This window comes from Rhipicephalus microplus, chromosome X, assembly GCF_043290135.1.
Source record: "Rhipicephalus microplus isolate Deutch F79 chromosome X, USDA_Rmic, whole genome shotgun sequence".
Lineage (NCBI taxonomy): Eukaryota > Metazoa > Arthropoda > Arachnida > Ixodida > Ixodidae > Rhipicephalus > Rhipicephalus microplus.
The window spans coordinates 194147354-194170102 of NC_134710.1; the positions used below are offsets into that span (position 1 = coordinate 194147354).

Below are 22749 nucleotides of genomic sequence, written 5' to 3' on the forward strand. Positions count from 1 at the left end.
TGGCCGACAGGGCTCGCCCTACGTCATCTCTTGACGCCGACCTCCGACGACAGTGTAGCTCTGACAGACTGGACTTGCTCTACGCCATCTCCTGACGCCGACAAGAGCTCTCGCAAGTGGTGCCCCGTCCTCGAACTCCTGTGACCATGTTTCCATCTTTCCTATCTCTCCTATCCCCTCGATATGTCATCGCTCTCTCGCTTACCTCACCTCCATTTCTCTCTCCCTCTCTACACCTTTATTCCTATCCTTTTAATCCCTCCTCACCCCCATCCCTTGTGAGCTACTGCTGAGGTGTCGCACCCTGATGCAGAACGTTGCGGGGCTCACTTTTCTTTTCTTTTCCTTCTTCTAAACATAAACACTTCCCCGCTACCGAGCATGTCGGCGTTGCTATATACGCTCGGAGTCAAGAATGAACGTGGGTTGTGGCGATGTTTGTCGCTTCCGAAGGCGTAGCTTTGTTGGCAATATTATTAGACAACGAAGCATGACTGTGTGAGGCTGTTTATTTTGTGCTTAATAAAAAGGATACGATGTCTTCCGAGCGTGCAAGCTTAGGAGCCGTATGCGGGCGGAGTCTGAGCGCTGATGGCTCGTTTTCCCCGTAGGTGTCGTGAATCGTCGTACGCCGAATCGGATACCGAATCGCACCACGTGTCCAGCGCTTTAAAAGCGCAGGTTCTTCGTCCACAATCCGAAGTCGGTCAGTAACTGCATGTTGTGCGTGTACGTATACGGAGCGAAAAGAGTAACTCCACTTGGTTGGCGTCTAGTCTCCACCTCGGCCGCGGTGCACGAGGTCGACCCACGCTTGCCTCAGTGCCTGATTGCACTGGAATCGGTGGAACTTTGCACCCTGTTCTCCCCCGTTTCACTGGCGCAAGCCAATTCACAGAGCGAAAGATTGGTGCCATGACGACAAATTCGAAATCAAACGATTTCTTCACCCTCTTATACGCGTATATATTGTATCAGCGTGCACGTACACTATATTCCAGACTCCGCTAGCTCGCTTCACAGGATGACCGCAAGACCGCACGGCACGAGCAGACGATTCAGAGGGCGACGCGCACGCGCCATTTTTGTATTTTCGTGCTTGACGTCATCACAACTTGCCAGACCGCTGCGTGAAGTCACCAGGATTAGCTGTAGCCTGACATCAAGTTAGCGTAGATGTTGGCAGGTGCGCCGCGAGCAATTTAGCTTTGATATCGAAATAAAATATCAGCATTTGCTGAGCGTCACACTTGTTCAGAGCCATCTCTGTATAGCAGAGTAAACTCGGCCTCCGAAAAAAAGCTATCGGTACCCCTTTCACATAAAAATCATTCCCATAGGCACGCAGTCACAAACACCAACAGTAAGAAATTAACTCAACAAAGTAAGCAAAAGTGAAATGTAATTATGAATGTACAAAAACACGCTGCGTATACCTCTCATTCCTCGTTGTAAGCGGAGCCGTCGTTGACTTGTGAAACGCACTTCGCCTCGACGAGGGCTCTGCCATCTACGATTATAGCAGAGATTAGCTATTAACGATGTCTTCACCGATCAGGCGGGTCATCGCAATGATGCGTTTTCAAAGACTTGTTCATTCAATGATGCGACGAGAGGTCGTTGCTCGAAATGGTCACTGGGCCTGTAGTTTACTGTATTGTACTGCATTCAATTACTTTATTTTACTCACTCTCTTTCCAAGCATACGCATCAAGAGGGATGGGGGTATCATAACTGATTTACATGTACTCAATCTGCTCAAAAACTACCGCCGATAGTCACATCACAGAGGAAAGCTGATGCCCCTGTCCCCTCTTCCCCAGTCGGGTCGGTGTGAACCCCTCCCCCCTTCCCCCGTTAAGAAATTTTCGGCTACGCCCCTGTACCAAGGAATGTAGAGACTAAGATATAATACGTTAAAGGCCATAATATCTGAGGAGCAAGAGATTGCAACAAAACTTCTAATGACGGAGGAACATCTTCATAACAATAGAGACAAAGCGAACACAGCATCGCATAGTTCATGAAAGGGACCACAATCATTTCTGACGTTCCTGTGCAATCGGACGGATTGAGCACGATTTTACTGATTTCTCCTATACACTTGAGTGAAGACCATACCCGTAGTCCGTTACCCATTGAGAGGGGCGTAGCCAGAAATTTCGATATTTTTGAGGGGTGGGGGTAGGGGGGGAGCTGGGTTCACACCGACCAGACTGTGGGAGGGGGGACAGATGCATCATCTTTCCTCTGAGACGTGGCTATCTGCGGTAGTTTGAACAGATTGTGCACATGTATATCAAAGTCATCAGACTACTACCCCCCCCCCCCCCCTCCTCCCATGCATTTGCTTGTGAAGAGAGTAAGTAAAAGATTGCAATCGCAGTAAAATACAGTAAACGACAGGCACAGTGACCGTTTCGAGCAACGGCCTCTCGTCGCACCATTGAATGGACTAGTCGTCAAAAAACGCTTCATTGCGATGACCCACCCGATAGGGGAGGGCATCGTTAATCTCTGTTAAGCGTAGATGGTGTCCTCGTCGAAGCGATGCGCGTTTCACAAGTCGAGGACGGCTCGCTTACAACGAGCAATGAGAGGTATACGCAGCATGTTTTTGTACATTCATAATTACATTTCGGTTTTGCTTACTTTGCTGAACGATTAATTTCTTAATGTCGATGTTTGTGACTGCATGTCTAAGGGAATTGATTGATATGTGGGGTTTAACGTCCCAAAACCACTATATGATTATGAGAGACGCCGTAGTGGAGGGCTCCGGAAATTTAGACCACCTGGGGTTCTTTAACGTGCACCCAAATCTGAGCAGACGGGCCTACAACATTTCCGCCTCCATCGGAAATGCAGCCGCCGCAGCCGGGATTTGAACCCGCGCCCTGCGGGTCAGCAGCCGAGTGCCTCAGCCACTAGACCACCGCGGCGGGGCATGCCTAAGGGAATGATTTTTCTGTTAAGTTCTATATGTCAAGTACCCCTGACGCAGTGAAAGCTTTTAGTCAACTTTTTTTTTTTTTACTTTATGCGCGCATCGAAGTATGCTTGCGATACGCATCAAGTAATTTTTTTCTCAGCTATGCTGCACGTCAGCAACACAATTTCACACGCGTTATTTTTCGGGCAAACTTTTCTCGCAACCTTGGTTGACATTACAGTTAAACTGCGACTTTTGATGGCAATGAAATACTCCAATCGTAGAAGTTTTATCGTGTATTCGCAAGGGCAAGGTAATCATTGTTGAGGAATATCCATTTGGTCTCATTAGAAAATGCACCTGGGACCAGACTATACCTATATTCACTTAGAAATATCCTGTTCGCTGAGTACATGCGCTAGGAAGCTTGTTACGCGCAAAAGCACGTAACGTGCTGTTTTTTTTTTTCGCAGATTTCGTCGCTCTGCTCCCTGAAACGATAGCGTTGCGACAAGGTGTGTCTTCCGTTGTTTGCAAGCGTGCAGCCGTCATTTGCCTTTACACCAACAGATTGATAACTATACACCGCGCAGCCCAGTTATTCCATGTTTACAGCACTTACTCCGGCGCGTAAAGGAGCCGCCTTGTAGCACAAAAAAAAATAATAAAAAAATTCAGTGATACATTCACCAGTGATAAAGGAAGTAACTCCGGACTTGTTCTGAGCAAACTACACCATAATCAATTTCTCAGAACACGTCAACTTGCAACACGAGTTTACTTATAACGCTGTACTGTGCAGCATGCATCAGTGCCGGTCGGTTGTCTGTTTCGCGCATTCTGATGCGAGTCCTTAGAACTTCACTGCTCTCATCAGCTCCTTCACGTTAATTTAAGTTTGTGATATGGCATCGCGGCGCAACAGAACCTACCAGCCTTCCATAGGGGGCTCAATCACAAACGCGAGACGTTTCGCGCGCAGAGTAAGATGCCGGGTGAGCGCCACCTTGCCGGCATCTGAACGAAAGCGGAGTAAATGTATACCCACGAATCTATCCGCCAAGTGAGAAACAAGTGCTAGTGTTTAAGGCGGAACTTTAGCCGACATTATCAGCGCTAAAGTTCTCGTTTCTCGCATTCAGTGCCATTGTCCGAACTTTTCTGCGCACGCTGCTTCCTAGCAATGCAGAGTCACCCCCTTGAAATACGCTGCCTATACGCACGTATTGGCCGGTAGCTCGTGTTCTGTGACAATCAGCGCCCTTATGACCACGCCAAAACGCCGATGATTATTTCTCGAAACGCAACGCTGCTAGTGCACACTCGACAACTGCTGCCGAAAAGGCTAGATGAACCGAAGAAACGGTTCCCAGGCGCAGTTCTGCACTGCATGAATACGACTCGTGTGCCGATCCTGAAAACCGATTGGAGCACGATGCATGCACGGAAACGGCGATTCCTCACAACGGCATTGGTCTTTACGTGCTTAACGAGCCAATACGCCAGGAGCTGCAGGACGACGACACTAGACGGCGTTTGCTAATGACGCCGGGAAACCAGGCGTTAACTACAACTTTACCTCAGTTATAGTAAGCACAAACTAGAGTTCCAATCTCTCTGGCAAGAAACGTTTTCCTAACTGGCGTATTTCAAATATCAGGAGGGAGCTCTTTGTAAGACATGTGTGCTTTTTCGAAAATTAAGTTCAGACTATAAAAGACTCAATAAGTTATGTGTGCCTTGGTCCTCTCTCCGTTCACGTGTTGGAAGAGCGCGCTCGAAACTTTCAGAAGCCACAACGAGCGTGACTATAGAACGCTGCTCTGTACGCGTGCCAATCTTCGTGTCAATTCACAAAGGTAATCAACACTTTTTCGCAAGGTCATGCGTGCGTTTGCTGCGTGAAACATTGCTTGCACGGAGGTTATTTCACTTGTAAAAAATTACGGTTACTATGCATATTCTTCTTAATTTTATATGATAATTTGTCCGCTAATGTTAATTCATTCTGTGCATTTCCTATAGTGCACTATGTTGTTAGTTGCAGAAATCGTTGGGTGTGCCCTTCTAGTCATGCCAATGTATATAAATGCATGGGCGAACAGAACCGAATCAATATTTATATTTTTAATTTGTGGTATATTAATGTTCCTCGTTCTAGCACCGTTAGCCACACTGCCGAGCTATAGAACTTGTATTCACTACAGCTGCCCACACTGCGTTTCTCATTACGCTACGCTGATTTAGGTTTATGAGCACCATCTTTTTATTTATCAGCCTAAGTTACATAATGACTATTTCAGTAGGCCTGTCTAAGGTTACGATTGGCCGGCACAATTGCCTGTGTTGCACCTTCGCCATTAGACAACACTCCGAGGTGCCTTTAGCCGTTGAGACATAGTAAAGGTATGTATCACTATATTGTGCGCTGGAAAACTAGTGAAGTTCGGTGGCTGAGCCAAATACTCGGTCGCACATGCGCGCGCGCACTTTCGTGTGTGTGTGCCTGTTTAGATGTTAGATGAACGTGCGAAGGTTCAATAGAAATGTTATTCTCTGGCATGAGCGTATCTTAGCACAGGTACGAAGAGTCACACTAATATGCTTGAACGTGGCCTATCAGATCTTGAAACTGTGTCTAGCTTTCGGCCTTAAAACTAATTTCTGCCTAGTGAAATTTATTGTAATGATCGACTCCAGCGATATCTGTTCCGGCGGGTATAGGTATGACCACCGTTGCATCACAATGCCGTCGCCGAGCCAACTTAATACGCTCGCGGCCGAGATTCCTGCCAAAAGTCTTACAGAGTGACAAAGCCTTGACAAAGACCGCGACACGTTTTTCCATGTGCCAACATTATTCACGGTAAAAACGACCAGAAATAATATTGTGATGGTAGCACCGCTTTGTTTCGGAATCATGTCAGCGCGAAGCAACGAAGAAAAGGTAGGTAGGTGGCGGGGGGGGGGGGGGGAGGGCGAAACATTTCCGGGGGGGGGGCGTTGAACACCCCCCCCCCCTGGCTACGCCATTGCCCATTGAATGCAATATGGGACGTTTCACAAACTCCTGGCAGCTCAAGACGCATCCTGCGGTATGGTTGGTCCCATTAAGAAAATGGTTTAGCGCTAAACAATTATTCAGGGTCACCGCACAGGGTATCATTCTCTACTGTTCCAACAAATAATAGGTTCTGCATTACTAACAGAGCAGTGATATGTACTTCTAAACGCTGCAGAAACCTTATGCATGCCTAGAACCTAGATATTCTTAAAAATGGTGTAAATATAGTGCCACACAGAAAATGCAATAATTTTCTCTTTGCAGCCAAGTGGACAAAACTCAACGCCCACAATTTATTATTATTATTATTATATGTTATTATTATATAACATGAGGTAGCAGCGACCACTGCAACGCAGAAGCCGAGAGCATGAGTCACACTAATTATTCGAAACTAAGATGGTTCGTACAGCAAGGAACTATAAAACTATACAGCGCAGATGTTCGTGCTTTTAAACTAAATCGAAACAAGTTTTATGTGGGTTCATCCTTCTGCGTTCACAAACAATCTGGCAAAATTTTAGCGCATTCTGTCCGGCGATTAAGTTATAATTGAACACGCGAGCAGTATGAAAGTCGAGCAACACTGGCTCCGCTCCTTCCACCTCTTGACATCACACGCGGCGCCATGGCAAAATGGCGGTGGTTGGTTTACCGTTGGCGACTTTCAGGGCTCGTTTCGCACTGAAATATTATTTTACAGCCGATTTTTTCAGAACTGTATAGGCATACTAGAACCTCTATTTCATAGCATTTTGCTAAAAACCACAATCATACAACTCTAGCACCTTACTGTATGACTGGAAAACTGACAGAGTAATCCCCGTTCACAAATCAGGACCATCGCATGACCCACGTAATCATAGACCTATTTCTCTTACACCAGTGTCTTGCAAAGTAATGGAACATATAATGTACACACATCTGGTTAATTTTCTCGAAAACAACAACTTCTTTACACCTATACAGCATGGACTTCGCCAACATTTTTTCTGTGACACTCAACTCATCGCCTTCAGTAGTTTCCTCCGTGTAAACCTTGATCGCGGTTTTTTAACAGATTGTATATTCCTCGACCTTTCTAAAGCATTCGATAAAGTGAACCATGCCCTGTTTCTTCATAAACTAAGCGTTCTAAACATCGACTCAGCTATAATTATTTGGATTCGCGCCTTTCTGACATCACGTGTTCAATTCGTTTGAGGTGTTCAATTTCACGTGTTCGATTTATTTATCGGCACGCAAACAAAAGGCAGTCATAGGTGACATCAAGTCATCTTACGGTTACATTAAATGCGGGGTGCCACAGGGTTCAGTTTTGGGCCCTATATTGTTCTCTCTTTATATCAATGATGTCCCACGATCCCTACAGAGGTCAAGGGCACTCATGTACGCGGACGACACTGTTAGTTTTCACAAGACACTCCTTAGCAGATCTACAAATTGACGCGATGACCAATGTATCGAACATTTCGGAATGGTTTGCCAGGGATCAGCTAACTGTTAACTCTACTAAAACAAAGTACATGGCCTTTCACTCTCGTAGGAAACATATTGACGCTGAATATCGTAACCCAACAATAAACAACGCTCCTTTTCAACAAGTTCCTTGTTTTAAATATTTAGGCGTCACTTTTGATGCGCATTTACACTGGCATGAGCAAGTACAGAGTGTTTGCGCAAAAGTAGCCTACGGCTGCTATTCTCGAATAAAAGCTCGCCAATATTTTCCACAAGCTATACTTCGCACACTCTACTTTTCATGATGTCATTGTCACTTAGGTTAATATCTGGAATCGTGGGGTGTGACGTACAAAAAGTTATCTAAAAACTCTTGAACAACTTCATAAGCATACACTGAAAATCATAAGCCAAGGTGAATCAGTATGTAATATTTTCTAATCACAATGCATTCTCTCGGTTCTGATGTTGCACGACTACAAAATTGCTGTTCCAGTAAATATCATAACAGGAATTCACCTTTGCCTGCTGATCTTTTTTTAATTCCTAAACGCAATATGCGACATGCTTCGAATGGTAATTTCAATCTGCCCAAATGTTTTAATGTTTATGGAGAAAGACCAATACAGTTTAATGAAACAAATATATGGAACACTGTCCCCCTAGAGATTAAAACTGCACGTAATTTCCGCATGGCATGTAAATCACTTTTCTAAGGAGTCAAGACATGTAAGCACGTGTGTGTGTGATTCGGTTTTCATTGCATTTTTTAAATAAGTGCCTATGTAGCTAGCTGCAAGCTAATGAGTATGCACGTCAACAGGAAAAAAACAGTATCACTGTGTTATCTGTATTTATATGATTACTTTTGTTTGCTACCTCAAAGCTGACCTGTACACTTTTTTTATGCTGCACATTGTATTGGGCCGTCCACCAGCCACTTTAGGATATCGGTCCAAATAATCCCTGTAATTGCACATATCTATTCATAAAAATAAAGTTTCATTGATTGAAAAAAAAAAGTTCTTCCTACATCTATTAACCCGTTCTCCTGAGTGGTTACCGTAACGGCGACAGCGTACTATCCCCATTAGCTTGTAAACAGCGCAGCAGCAACAAAGAAATAACGGGACGGGCGCTGTCCCGTGGCACCTTTCTTCGTTCTCGTGTTGCTGCTGTTTTCAAGACGAATCCCAACCAACTCGCCCAAATGTCCGCTCTGCTCAACTGTATACACCACAGCACCCCACGGCTTCTGCGAGAGAAGGTTCTCAACGGAAGTGAGTCGCGAACAGTACCGCGACTGGCGGTGGCAGTTGCGGCGAACCGAAGCTAGCTTGCAAGTCCGACGTCAAGGGCAGGGAAGCGGCAAGAGCCACCGAAAAATATCAGACACAGCAGGAGCAGAGCTCGCTATGCGACGGGCGGGCAGAACAAGCTACCCGTTCTTTAGCGCGCGCACGCACGCACGCACGCGCGCACACACACACACACACACACACACACACACACACACACACACACACACACACACACACACACACACATGCACGTCATACAAATATATATAAGCAGCAGCAGCCTAACTACGCCCACTGCAGTGCAAATGCCTCAACCATGTTCCGCCAATCAAGGCGGTCCTGTGGTTTCTGCGACGACGTTAGATCTGCTAACTACTTAATCTCATCTGCCACGCGCGCACACGGTATAGTTTTCTGAAGGTGGTTTATGATGTTTCAGTTATAGGCCGATGCGTGATCATTTATCACTGATTAGCAAAATGAAATTATATATATATATATATATATATATATATATATATATATATATATATATATATATATATAATTTCATTTTAATGGGGGTTAAGGATATCAAAGCTGAAATCAAGAAGAAGAAATGGACATGGGCCGGGCATGTAGCGCGTAGACAGGATAACCACTGGTCGTTAATGATTGATTAATTGATTTGTGGGGTTTAACGTCCTAAAACCACCATATGATTATGAGAGACGCCGCTGGTCGTTAAGGGTAACTAACTGGATTCCCAGAGAAGGAAAGCGGGTTAGGGGGAGACAGAAGGTTAGGTGGGCAGACGAGATTAAGAAGTTTGCGGGTATAAATTGGCAGCCGCAAGCACAGGACCGGGTTAACTGGCGGAACATGGGAGAGGCCTTTGTCCTGTAGTGGACGTAGTCAGGCTGATGATTATATATATATATATATATATATATATATATATATATATATATATATATATATATATAACGTGCACAGATTAGATTAAGAACATATACCGCTTACCGCCGGCGATGGGCATCTCGGGGGAACCATCCTCTTTTCAGCATTACCAGAAAGATGAACGCGCATCGCCAGATCGTCACGACGCGGCGGTGCACTCTCTCCCCTCCCACGCACACTTCGCCCCGCGGAGATGGGACGCACACGCGAGCGCTCCCTTATCTCGTGGTGGGGGGCAATCGTACGCGTTGGGCTTTCACCGGAACAAATCTGTTGTAGTTACCGGGCGCACAAAGGTCACTGCCCTCGTTGCACAGTCTCCGTTTGCGAAAAGGGCGCACCTTTCAGACACAGCGAAGTAACCACTGAGACGCTTATTCGCGTTCATCTATACTTGTGCGTACGTTTCTTGCGTCAATTTTGCGTCGGAAACGCGGGGGCATGCTTCGATCTGCTCGTCATTTTTCGCATGACCTTCCAATTTCTTGCTGTCGCGTTCATTTCTTTACCTTTGCGGTAAATCTGTGACTTTTTAAAGTAATTTAACAAGTGATCCTCTAAAAAACACAGTGTGAATATATTACTCGCGAAAAAATGTTTTTATAAAATACGCTAAAAATGCAGCATATTACAATTTTTCGTGAAGGCAAAAATGAAAAAAGTTAAGACCAAATGAAGAAACTATCATAGTCATTAAATATCAACGCCTTACAGAGACACTAAGAAGCAAGATAATTTTTCGCGTATTAGTGAGGTACAATTTCTCAATCCCGAAAACAACACTTTTACCATGACATGGCACTTGGTAAGTGAAGCAACGCGCGAAAAGAAAGTTCTGGTGGAGACACCTCCGTCAGATTTCCGGGCGAAGCACCATGACGTAGTAAATTTTGAAGGCGTAACTGGGTCCTGCAAAGCTTCTACTCGATAAAGATTAAGTACATTGTCCTCTACGGGTGCCATAGACCTGGCACACGTAGATTCAAAAATTTTAATCAAGCCAATGTCACGTAAATACTAAAAATACATTTTTTTTAATTTGTACATCACGCGCAGAGATTTAGGCGCGAAATTTCAAAATGAAACTTCAACCTCGATTTTCTCCGCTAATAATAAACTTATCACAGTAAAGGTTATGGCATCACATTTCTCAAAGCACACTTTATCAGTAAAAACCAAGTCATTATTTATATTTAGTGTTTCTTTAAGATCAAGGAAAAACGTGTTTCATAGTAATTGCTCACAACAGTAATAATATATAAATTGCTTAGCACGACACATTTTCGCTTGCGTGCCCAAAGTTCGAAGCGCCCTATACGCAACATTTTTTTTTAGAAGTATAACGCCCCAATAACTACTTGTCACGTTCACATATGCTTGCACATTCTGTTTTTCAGCATGACCAGAGATGGTCGAAAACTGACTTGGACTGGTACACTTGATATAAAATAACATATATATATATATATATATATATATATATATATATATATATATATATATATATATATATATATATACCACAGGAAGAGAGAGTCAACTCCGTCTCACCACTAAATCGCGATATCTTCGCTTTTGATTTCATTTACTGTTAGAGTTGTATATATACAGTATATTTTTGAAAAATTACAACTTTAAGCTGTTAAACGTTTAAAATGAACCTACTGATATTTTAATAAACTTGGATGATAAGCAGGTTTACGCAACGTGATCACAAAACATTTGCACATACGTGGCTAATAAGGTAATTCATGTCCGTTAAGAGTGAAATCGATACGGCGAAGAATTATGTCACTAAGAGACTGAGACGAAGAATTTCGATCATCTTGCAAAATATGAAATCAAGGAGTGTGTGCCATGAACGTATAGTTTAGGGTTTAAGCTATATTGAAGTTTGAAAAAATGGGTAAATATTAGCAGAGGCGCGTTTTTTCCCCTACTTATAGTGAAGCGAACATGCGTGTCGGTGACTCGAACTGTCAAGTTTCGGAAGAGTTAAATGTAAGCGTAAAAAAAAATAATACGTGTAACTGAAAAGCTCACTATTGCTTACGGTTATTTATAAGTGTAGGTAACAAAAGACGACGAAGAGTTGGGGCATCATTCAACCACTCGGGCTGTATTACTGCGCACATAAATTTGAAGACGCACACGCCCCTGTGGAAATGTAGTCATCTGAGCCACGACTTGTCGCAGAAACTTCGTGGTTAATCTCGTATAGCGCGTTTCAAAGCATCATTCAGCAGGCGCATCCGAGACTTCCCGAAGCGAGGCAGCCCAAGCGCTATAGCTAGCATCGTGTTATAGCGTCAGAGTACAACATATAGTACCAGCTTCGCGAAAAAAAAAAAAAAAAAATGCCGAATATTACTTCCGCGCCGGGGGCGGTGACGCTGGCCAGCCGGCCTGTTTCGGGCGCGCATGTGTTCAGTCTGCGGTTTCCTCTCCGTTTGCACGCCCGAACGATGCGGCAAGTTAAGGGGTCGAGTTTCTGTGGTCTAATGCTACACTGCTAAGATTTGTTTTCTTATACGTAATCTATTAGCAAAGAACGATAGAGTTATACCAGGAATAATATTCGTAAGTAGGCCTTCATGAGTTACCAGTTACACGCTTCTCTGTAAATATTTAATTTATGCGCTACACAAACGAGCCGAACATATAGGAAAGACAGAGGGAACGTCATATGACCCCTTTAAAAAATCACAGCATAACTACGGAGTGAATGATGATGACTGGGGCGAAGTGTCCGTCCGTCCGCCCGATCATCCATGCGTCCATTCGTTCTTGCTTCCGTCCGTCCGCACGACCATTCGTGCGTCCATCCATGCGTCCATCCGTGCGCCCGTCCGTCTTCTAGTCTGTGTCTGTCTGTCTGTCCGTCCATCTAGTGAACACTCCAAGTACCGCCATCTCCCATCTTGCATCCCCTGTGGCTACGTACAACATCGGAGGAAGCTTCGCCACTAAAACTCAATCGAGCGATTGATGCCGCAAGTTACCTGTGCTATTCAGAAATGTGACTGCGAAGGATATATGCTAGTGCTGATCAACTTTTACACACCGTAGCAGATGACGCCTGCCGCAGAATGCGCGGTGTCACGTGCTCGCGGCGTTGTCGGCGGGCTCAAGATGGTACTTTATTTGGGCGAAGTTGTGCCCGGGAAACGAAAAGTCAAACTACAAAAAATACACGCTGTACACAGACAGCGGCGCAACAAAGCGTCGGCACCATGGTCATCGAACCTTCCAACGTTATGGCTGGTGCTCGCGCAATCTCTGGAACGAACGCTGACTGTTCGCGTCCTCCCGGAAATGTTTGCAGAATGGTCTCGCGAAGCCTCCCAAACATTGCATTGCGGTCTGCGCCGAACATTGCTTCCAATTTCTGCGGGAGAAAACGTAACGCATCAAAATAAAGCAATATGTACCCAGAACACTTCAATATCTTCAGGCACCGCCGTTGTAAAAATATTAAATGGTGTTGTTTTATGCCACGTATCATATATAGGTGGCCATGTGTTCGGGAGCGGCGCCCCTGCTTCAAAAAGAGAAGGAAAACAGGGGACAGAGGTCATGATATATGTGCAGCTGTTGAGGGAAGAATAAAGTCTTAGGATAACTTAGCGAATAATCCCAATATAGACGATCCCTAGCACACGCACACACATGCATGCATTTTCCTAGATACGGGTCACAATGACAAAATGCCGATTTAAAGCATCGTATTTGCGGGTTGCGACGTTCCCGCGAACGAAACGCGCTTTAACGACAGCCTATTTCACTAATGCGATGGTGCAATATGTAGAAGACATGCAAGCACGTTTGTCACCGACTTGCGCATGCAGTCAGCGATGGCCCCCATAGAGGACAAATAGGTTTGTTTAGCCTCATCGATTGCGACGAATCCTCGCATGATCGCGACGGTCTATGCGTTCGCATGCTGGTGCGCCTCGCTATACGCCATACGTGCGCTGCAAGTCGAGCGAACTATCAGAGGCCTAGCCTGGGCAGCGCTATGGTGGCTAAGCCACCATAGCAGCGCATTCGCGAGTCGGGCGAGGGAACGCACCGCCAGCACTCTTCCGCCCCGCGCATGGAGTTATGACAAAAGGCAGCGCCGAAAGCTCGGCTGAGCGCGGTGACGCTATCGATCGAGCGCGCACGCTTCCCCACAAAGCGCTCGGCTGCTGGAACTCCTCGTGGGTTTCCGTTCTTCTTGGGAACTTTGGAGCCTTCTCTGTGTGTATACACACCACTGCATCGCTAGAAGTATTCAAATGGCCAAATAGTGGCTCGCATCGGAGGGTACGAACCCTGTTTAACTCGGCTCCCACACAATCACGCTGTGCGGTATTAGCGAAGTGCCTTTATAAACGACCAACCGAACCAGTTTCCTCTATCCCCTTTCTCGATGAATCGAAAGGCTTCTTCTGAGAGGCGGTACATCAAGGCAACTGCAACGGTATAGGGGAAAGCGAAGAGACTCGTGTACCAATATTTGGTGAAAGCTATAGTGAACACCAAGTTTGGGTGAATGACGAATACCGATGAGTGAACCAACTTCACGTATGCGACTTACTACTAAGTTCGCGTAGAGTGTTCACTTCCGCACCCCAGTATATCAGGTGTCCTAAACTTACACCAGAGAACGCGCAGAAAACTGGCAGAGCTGCACAAACAGTACAATGCACCATGACGAGAACAATGCAGCTGCCCACTCTATGGGCATCCATGGTCCGTTGTCCGCAGCGACAGCAAACCATTCGACGAAGATCTTTCCATTTGACAAAGCGTGTTCCCGCGTATCAGGAATGACTGGCACTGCATTGCAGCACCTCCCCAACATGCTGTGCCAGCTCTCCTCTGATGTTCGATGGTGTTCAACGTTCCAAAGCAACCCATGTGACAGACGCGTATGAGGGTCTTGAAAAAAACTATGCCCGCGCACGAGCATTTTTGCAAACGCCGTAGCCAGAAGGTGGATGCAGGAAGTCCAACTCGTGAACTCACGCAGTCTCGAGCAACGCAACCCGAGCAAGGCATTGTCTGGGTTTTCTTAATTGCAAGCAGACAAGTGCAGCCACAGGTGTCCCCAGCAATTATGCTGCTGGTGAATAAGGACAACAAAATTACTTGAGGCAGTAACGCGTTAAGCAAACTGTTTAGAGGATGTTTTCCGCCTCATTAAAGGATATCACGTGCATTTCAGCGCCTCTTTCAAGGTAGGCGAGTTCGTAAAAGTCAGCGAGATTTGCTCGATTAGAACCGTGCGGGAAGCTAGTCAGCCGATATTAATCGCAAAAGTCTACAAAGTGAAGAGGAGCCTGCTGCAGGGTTTGCTGGTTTCAATTTTGGAACACGCGTAACATGTGGTAACTCGTTTCGCGGTACGGCTTGGAGCCATATTTTGCAAGCGTATACGTCACTGGTGCCAGCGTCAGGGTCGCCACCGACCTATCCATACTGAACAAGAAGGGGAACAACTGAAATAAAATAAAATAAAAAAACGACAAGCTAAAGGTCACTGCATGTCGTCGTTCTTCGCATCCTTATTGCGCCTCGCAAGTACGCCGATGACAACACTGACTGAAGGAGGCCACGAACATGCGAAACCATGCAGATCGGCGACCGGCCCAGTGTCCGTGCAACAACACGGCGGAGGCCAGCGCCGCGGTTGCACCGGACACGGGGCCAACGGGAAGCGGTGCGGACAGGCTTACACACGCAGCTGGGGCGGCTCAAACCTGCGCGAAGCTTCGAGGTATATACGAGTGAAGCACGCAGGTACACGTATATAATTATGAACGTAGACTGCTAAGCTGCCGCTGTTTAAAATGTTTTCGTGCGTAGAGATGTTAAAACACAAATTAGGCACACGACAAAGTCGGGGAACGAGAGAGGAACGAACAATAATCGTAGAATCGTACAGCCAACATATACTCCATGGCGCGGTGAAATATTGCGGAGGTATAATGATATATATACCAATATATTTCGAGATAGATATCTATAGCGATATAGGTCCAGTACCTCACTCCACCGTTGAAGTACTGTGCGCCAAATACATGTTGTTTTTTTCAGTATATACAGACTTTCGCGGCTGATTATGTTGTAACTGCTTTCTCAGTCAGTCAGCGAACACCGACAGACGGAGTTTTTTTTTTTTTTTTTGATGCGTTCAACCGATCACTACATCTGCAGCTACAATTTGCGCAGGAATGCGGACATACATGCACCCTCTCATTCACTGCTTTCAGAGTCGTCACTTAGTGCGAAAGCCACGGTGTAGCCAATGCTTATGCAGTCTATACATACATCGAAAAAACAAACAAAGGGCCAACTTGGGCAATTAAGACCAGGCGGATGACTAAGGCCACACACATACACACACACACACACACACACACACATATATATATATATATATATATATATATATATATATATATATATATATATATATATATATATATAAATATATATATATATATATATATATATATATATATATATATATTTGCAGTTAGACCGCACAATACAATTAAAGTCGGAAGACACCTGCGCTTCGCTTCAAGAATATGGAAGACGATCGCATCGCATTCTGGGCTCCATTTCTCGCTGAAAACCTCAGCCACACCGCAAGGAAAGGAACGTCTCCGCGCTTATTCGTTGGTCGTTTAAAACTATCCTAGAACGTCTACTGGAAGTTGCGAAGTGCGCACTATGCAACACGCGAGCCTAAGCAGCTGCTAGCTCCGTTGATGCTTTTACTGGTACTGATGGTTTTACTGGTATGCCTGAGTGCCTTGTAATGGGTGGTTCCTTAAGCCCCTCATTGCGCAATTCACATGTTTTGGTGCATGGTGCGATTCCAGGCATCTATCTGCCTAGCAATATTGCATGCTTAGGAGTGGAACAGGGTACATAGGTTTTGGAATAGTCCCATGGGAGCAGGCAAGAGCGCCTTTTGTAGCAGGCTTGTAGCAGCCTGAACAGCCTTTTCGAGCACGTTTGTAACAGAGAGAACACTCAGACACGACGAAGCCCCGTAATACAGACCCTGTGAAGCAACATTTGTGCAATGCTGCGCTTTTCAAACACTGCGCCTAATTGTGAAATAGCCTCATTATTGCGATAGCAAATATAAGGCTATTGTAAGGCAATTATGACATTAAAAGCGTAAGATAATTATAGGGCTCTCGAAGAGTTTCTGCCGTAGCCGTCGCGTCCCGTATAAAGTCTCAATTGATAACATACCCGCGAGCACCCTATACGTTTTACCCGCGGGTAAAGGTGCGCGAGCGGGTGGGGCGACGAACGCGGCTTGCAGAAGATATCGAAAGAGCCGGCCCATCTCCGTCGCTCGGAGGGCTCATGCGATAACATCACTCCGCTTGGGAGGCCAGTGGTCGAAGCACAGAGGAAGCACCTTGGCCGTCTTGAACGAGGGCGACAGATGGGTCGCTCGAGCAGCAACTGTGAACTTTGCTTCTAAGGGCGCGCTCGCTTGCTCGGCAGCGGACGGCTTACACGTATACGTGTTGCGCTCTTATCACGAAGCGACTCTGCGAAAGGTGTCGCTCTGCTTGGTGTTCGCGTATTCTCTTATATCAACATTTTGTAGATTAATGTGAGATCGGTTCTAAAAGAATTAGCGGCCAGCATCACTTCATTTGACCCGCCACGGTGGCTAAGCCACTCGGCTCATAGAGAAACATACTTGCATAACGAGCGGACACTCCCGTACGGCCCCGCGGCCCAGCTACTGCGCTGCTTTTAGCGCCACGAGTGGTTGGTCAGACCCCATAATGTCTTCAGCATAAATAAAAGAACATTTTTTTTTTCTTTCCAACGCTGGGATTTCAACCCATGCCCTCATGCTCCGAAAGCGGGTTACTAGGCTACTCACCCTTTTTTTCTTTCTTTATTGCACTAGGCTACTCACCCATGCTTGCGCAAAGGGAATGCATGTACAACACATCTAAACCACATGAATGTGCCTCTTTATACAAAACAAATGCCGTGAGACAACACTTTCCAGTCATACTTTACTGTTTTATGTTGTGATGCATTAAATGTCCTCAGCGGGACATGATGTAATGCGGATATAAAAAATTGCACAAGTTAATAGAATTTCTTCTTTGCGAAAAATTGATGCCAAAGTTGGGCAACAACTGTCCTCCTAAAGAGGCTATTAGATGTCTTGAAAAGGGAGTAAAAGCGAGGATATGTACGCCATTTATCGGTTGGTCAGACCCTTTCTTGCTGGGCCACGAATAGTGGCCACTCTTAATATAGTATATCTCTCTATGCTCGGCTGCTGACTTGCAGGTCGCAAATCGAATCCTGGCCGCATTTTTGATGGAGGAGAAAATGCTTGAGGCCCGTGTGCTTGCATTTAAAGGCGATTTTTCGAGGTCAATGAATCTCCATGAAATTCGCTGGGTACCTTCCTCTGCACATTTTCGTCCTTTATACCAAATGACAGGGTTGAGTGATGCACTGATCGCATGCAAAAGAATTTTAGAGATTACCTCAAAAAGCTCACCTCACTTGCCCGAATTATTGGCAACGCTGTCTGTGTGCCGTCATGTTTGGCATGTCAACGGAAGTGACGGAGCCGATGGCATCGCTACCTTGGCCGCTACAGCGTTTATTGTGCTTTCCACAAGGTGACGGTGGCAGTGTTTGGCACGGGTATAGTACGGGAATGCTTTCTTTCTTCCTCTGTGCTGTTTGGCCGGTGCTTCGCTGGACTGGCTTTCACAGTTTTCATATTCCGCGCCGGCAAAACCAGTATACGGCATCCGGCTCTACCAAATAGTACGTCATACGCAGACAGGGCGCTCGGTTGGGTTTAAGTATTGCACATTTTTGATTATTAAAATTATTTTCAAATTTTCCGAGCATTTCAGCTATTTGGGCTCCCGACAAGAGTGTCTCAGGAACATAGAGAAACCCCGTAACCTTGACATGGTCAAAAAAAAAAAAAAAAAATCACCGGTGTTGACCTTTAAGTGCTCGTTCAAGCTGGCCAAGCTTGTCGAAAATTCCGGACCCCTCCACTATGGCGTCTTTCATAATCATATCGTGGTTTTGCAACGTTAAACCTCAACAAATATTACTATTTGTTTAATTTGTATTCGTTGGTTTGCGGTGAAAAAAATTCGCCCATTTTCAAAACCTGAACGCGCGAGCGTCAACCGCTGGGTCGATAAGGCCAGGGGCAAAGCAAGATTTTTTTTTTTCGGGGGGAAGCACTCTTGATTTCGGTGAGGGCACTTTTTTGAAATGGTCATTTTTGTTCTCTATGCTATTTCACATGAGTAGTCCTGTGCACCTGTCCTTCTTAGGCTGTTTCGGGAATGCTATTGCACATGAGCAGTCCTGTGCACCTGTCCTTCTTAGGCTGTTTCGGGAATGCTATTGCACATGAGCAGTCCTGTGCACCTGTCCTTCTTAGGCTGTTTCGGGAATGCTATTGCACATGAGCAGTCCTGTGCACCTGTCCTTCTTAGGCTGTTTCGGGAATGCTATTGCACATGAGCAGTCCTGTGCACCTGTCCTTCTTAGGCTGTTTCGGGAATGCTATTGCACATGAGCAGTCCTGTGCACCTGTCCTTCTTAGGCTGTTTCGGGAATGCTATTGCACATGAGTAGTCCTGTGCACCTGTCCTTCTTAGGCTGTTTCGGGAATGCTATTGCACATGAGTAGTCCTGTGCACCTGTCCTTCTTAGGCTGTTTCGGGAATGCTATTGCACATGAGCAGTCCTGTGCACCTGTCCTTCTTAGGCTGTTTCGGGAATGCTATTGCACATGAGCAGTCCTGTGCACCTGTCCTTCTTAGGCTGTTTCGGGAATGCTATTGCACATGAGCAGTCCTGTACACCTGTCCTTAGGCTGTTTCGGCGTGTTTGTGCTGGCGGGCGTACAGTATGCACGCACAAATTATTGGAAAAAAGGGGTAACACCCGCTCTCCTCCATCCAAAGTGGAAAGGAGGGGATGATTATATATATATATATATATATATATATATATATATATATATATATATACACACACACACACACACACACAAGACCCCTACAGTTAAAGCACAGAAAGATACAGCCACATATTAATACAACAATCCCACTCAGGCCATTTTTTTAGATGTTCGCTGTTCTTGCAACAGGTGTGACGTCGCACAATGATCGGGCACTGCGGCTGACGTCGATTCCACCGTCTCCTATAGGCAAAACTAATGCTAGTCAACCTAGAGGCCTGTTTCAATTTTTTTTTTTTGCAAAGAACAAACGCGCGCACACAAGCTAAAAAATCGCGGCTAAACATATTAACGCGAGAGAGGAAAACGACATCCCTCAACAACCAATGCATGCGAACGCCGGCGTTCCGAAAGTGCTTTCCTACAGCATGTCAGTTAATCATTTGGGATCATTGACATTTTCCCAAACATTCTGTTCCGACATTCCGCACTACCTGCAGTGCGGCACTGCTTATTTCTTAGCCGTTAATTTGTACAACGACGACACAGATGAAATTCCAAAGTTTCTGATATGCTCTTATCTTGGTTGCACGGTAGAATAGAAAAATAAGACTCTAGGTTCCAGACTGAAAGCGAATTCACCATGCTGCCTGATTTCATATATGTACTACAGTGACTTAGCTGTGATGGCGCCGGTGCAATGTCGGAATTCACCTCGCTTAATTATATTCCTTGTCATTTACCAACCACAGGCGGCCGGCGCCTGTGATTCGAGCGCGGCGCCAGATGCATCACAGACTATAGTCAAGAAAAGAAATGGCATAGAATAGTCCCATTAGCCCTGCCTGCATACCAGCCCCCCCCACCCCCCCGAAAAAACTACAATTATGATCTCCATAAAACGACATATACAATACGTCGGTGGTCCCGCGCTTAACTGGCAAAAAAACCAACGAGTTCATCAGAACCGTGCTTCTCAACAGATCCATATTTGCACGCGGAAATTGCAGGTATCGAAGCCAGCTCAGTCACTCGAATGAAACCACTTCCCGTGTACCGGGTACAAATATACTACCTCATCGATAGAACACAATATACAGCGATTGCGAGACCATCATTCGCGCGACTCCAAAACATTCAGTGGGTCGAATATGCGAATCACGGGCGCCGCGTTTTTAACTCCACAATCTTCCAACGCTACCCCCATAAGATTGACCGCTTAAAATAATTGAACCCTAGAATTTAAGAGACTGTTTAGTCCCTTGAATTCAGTCGCTTCTTACACCACCGTTTTTATTCAGCAGTTCATGACAAGTGACCCAGGCTCCCAAGTCGATCGGTTATCATGTAGACCTACAAATTTCGTTAACCTCCCACATATGTGCAGAGGTGCCTTATTTCTAGCTTTGTAACCATGCGCACGCATAGGATGAAATAGACAGCGCGAAAGCTTTGCAGGGATTAACGTTGCGGCGAGGATGCTAAACGAACACATACAAGCTGCGACATTCGCGACCCACAATCATTTTGATTGTTTAGGAAGCACACGATGAAGTTTTCAATGGTACATTTAAATTCGCGCAGCAGATGTCTTCCATCTCAACGTAAACACTAACTGGCCAACTAAAGCGGCCGAGAAATGACTACACGCTACTTTTGAAATTTTGATTTCACGGAATTGTGCGCCTGAACAAGCGTAAGGTACGTAAAATACAGAGAGCACTACGGCGTCTGAAAGGCCAGTGATCAAGACGCTCCGCGCGCGCGAGTACGTTTCCTGTTTGTAGGCGTGTCTTCCCCGAGCGCCGCTGAGCCTTCCCCAACCTAGGCTCAGCGGCGCTCCCGCCCGAAAGACTCCGTTAGCGGTGCGGATAACAATTGTAACTTATATGTCGACTCACACGATAACACTGGACTGACTGCTGAAATGCATGCCAAGATATCTATATTTTTATCCCCGTTGTTAATAATAAGAAACGCTAGGTTACGAATCACGACCGCACGACCAACTAGCCGTGTAGCCTTTTACGGATAGTTGTGCGGACCGCTATGCTGAGCGGCCTGCCTGGCACATAGGCACTCTGCACAGTATGTGAACATTTTGTAAATTCAAGCACTCACGGAACGAAGCGGCGGAGACTTCTTGGCTGCTTAAGCAACTGAAAAACCGGCAACGGTTCAACACCCGAACGGCAACGATTTCTCGCAGCAAATACACTCAGCCTACTCACAACTTAGGCTTGCTTCCACTCACTTGTTCCGGAAAAAAGACGTTTAGTAAAAATAAACACATACGCTCGTAAATCAACGCGTTGGTAGCTCCCTCTGCATTGAGTTTCGGTTTCGTTTTAGTAAGATGGTCGCTAAAAAAAGACCAACGTTTGTGGAATGCCTCCTTGACTAGCAAGTGTCAGTATATTCTCAACTTGCAGCGTACCGCCTTGTCACTCTATGCGCTTCGTAAAGCTTCGTCATGTCGTGTTTCAGGCAATTGTTCTTATATGCATCAGTACCACGCACCACTATCACACACAGTGACTTCGCTCCTCCGAGGGCCAGTGTAAATGCCATAAGTTTTGTTTCATGCTCATGCAGTCAAGTTCATTGACGTGATAAGTTCCGAAGGGTGCAGGAAGCACTTCACAAGAACTTCTTTGTGAACGTATGGCCAGAGTCCTTCAATGCTTCAGCCGACCGAGATTGAAGGGCTCACGCAGGTGGCGTACAAATCCAGGCCCAAACAATGACCCAATAAATGTGTATTGAAGGTTGTGCTTTTCTCAACTGCTCGCGCATTCAGGAGAGAACGACGAGACCTTGTGTAAGAAATTGTCCCTCACTTTTATTTTCGACATTTCGTCGAGATTTTAGCCAGACTTACATATGAGCCAACATAAGTGTAGTCAAAGCCGTCGCCGATAATGTTTTGTTTTGTCCTTTCACTTTTGAGGTCGTTAGCCGATTCTCAGCGTTCAATGCAGGTGTTCTTCGGCCCACTAACATTTTATTTGGAACCAGTGATCGGCAACTCAGCGTGTTTTACTTTAATGCCTCTGGCATC

At 45.7% G+C, this 22749-nt stretch overlaps 1 protein-coding gene across 6 annotated transcripts in view; it reads right to left on the minus strand.

Moving 5' to 3' along the window:
- LOC119180179 (plasmolipin) overlaps nt 1–22749 on the minus strand; it is a 225957-nt gene that overhangs the window by 78806 nt on the left and 124402 nt on the right. For 2 of the 6 annotated variants that reach the window (XM_075878429.1, XM_075878430.1), the window contains exon 1: nt 21810–21948. The exons of 2 other annotated variants lie outside the window; for them this stretch is intronic. The gene's annotated coding sequence lies outside the window, so the exon portion shown is untranslated. Of the gene's footprint in view, nt 1–21809; nt 21993–22749 lie in introns of those variants that run through there. 2 more of the 6 variants (XM_075878432.1, XM_075878431.1) reach the window with 2 other exon arrangements.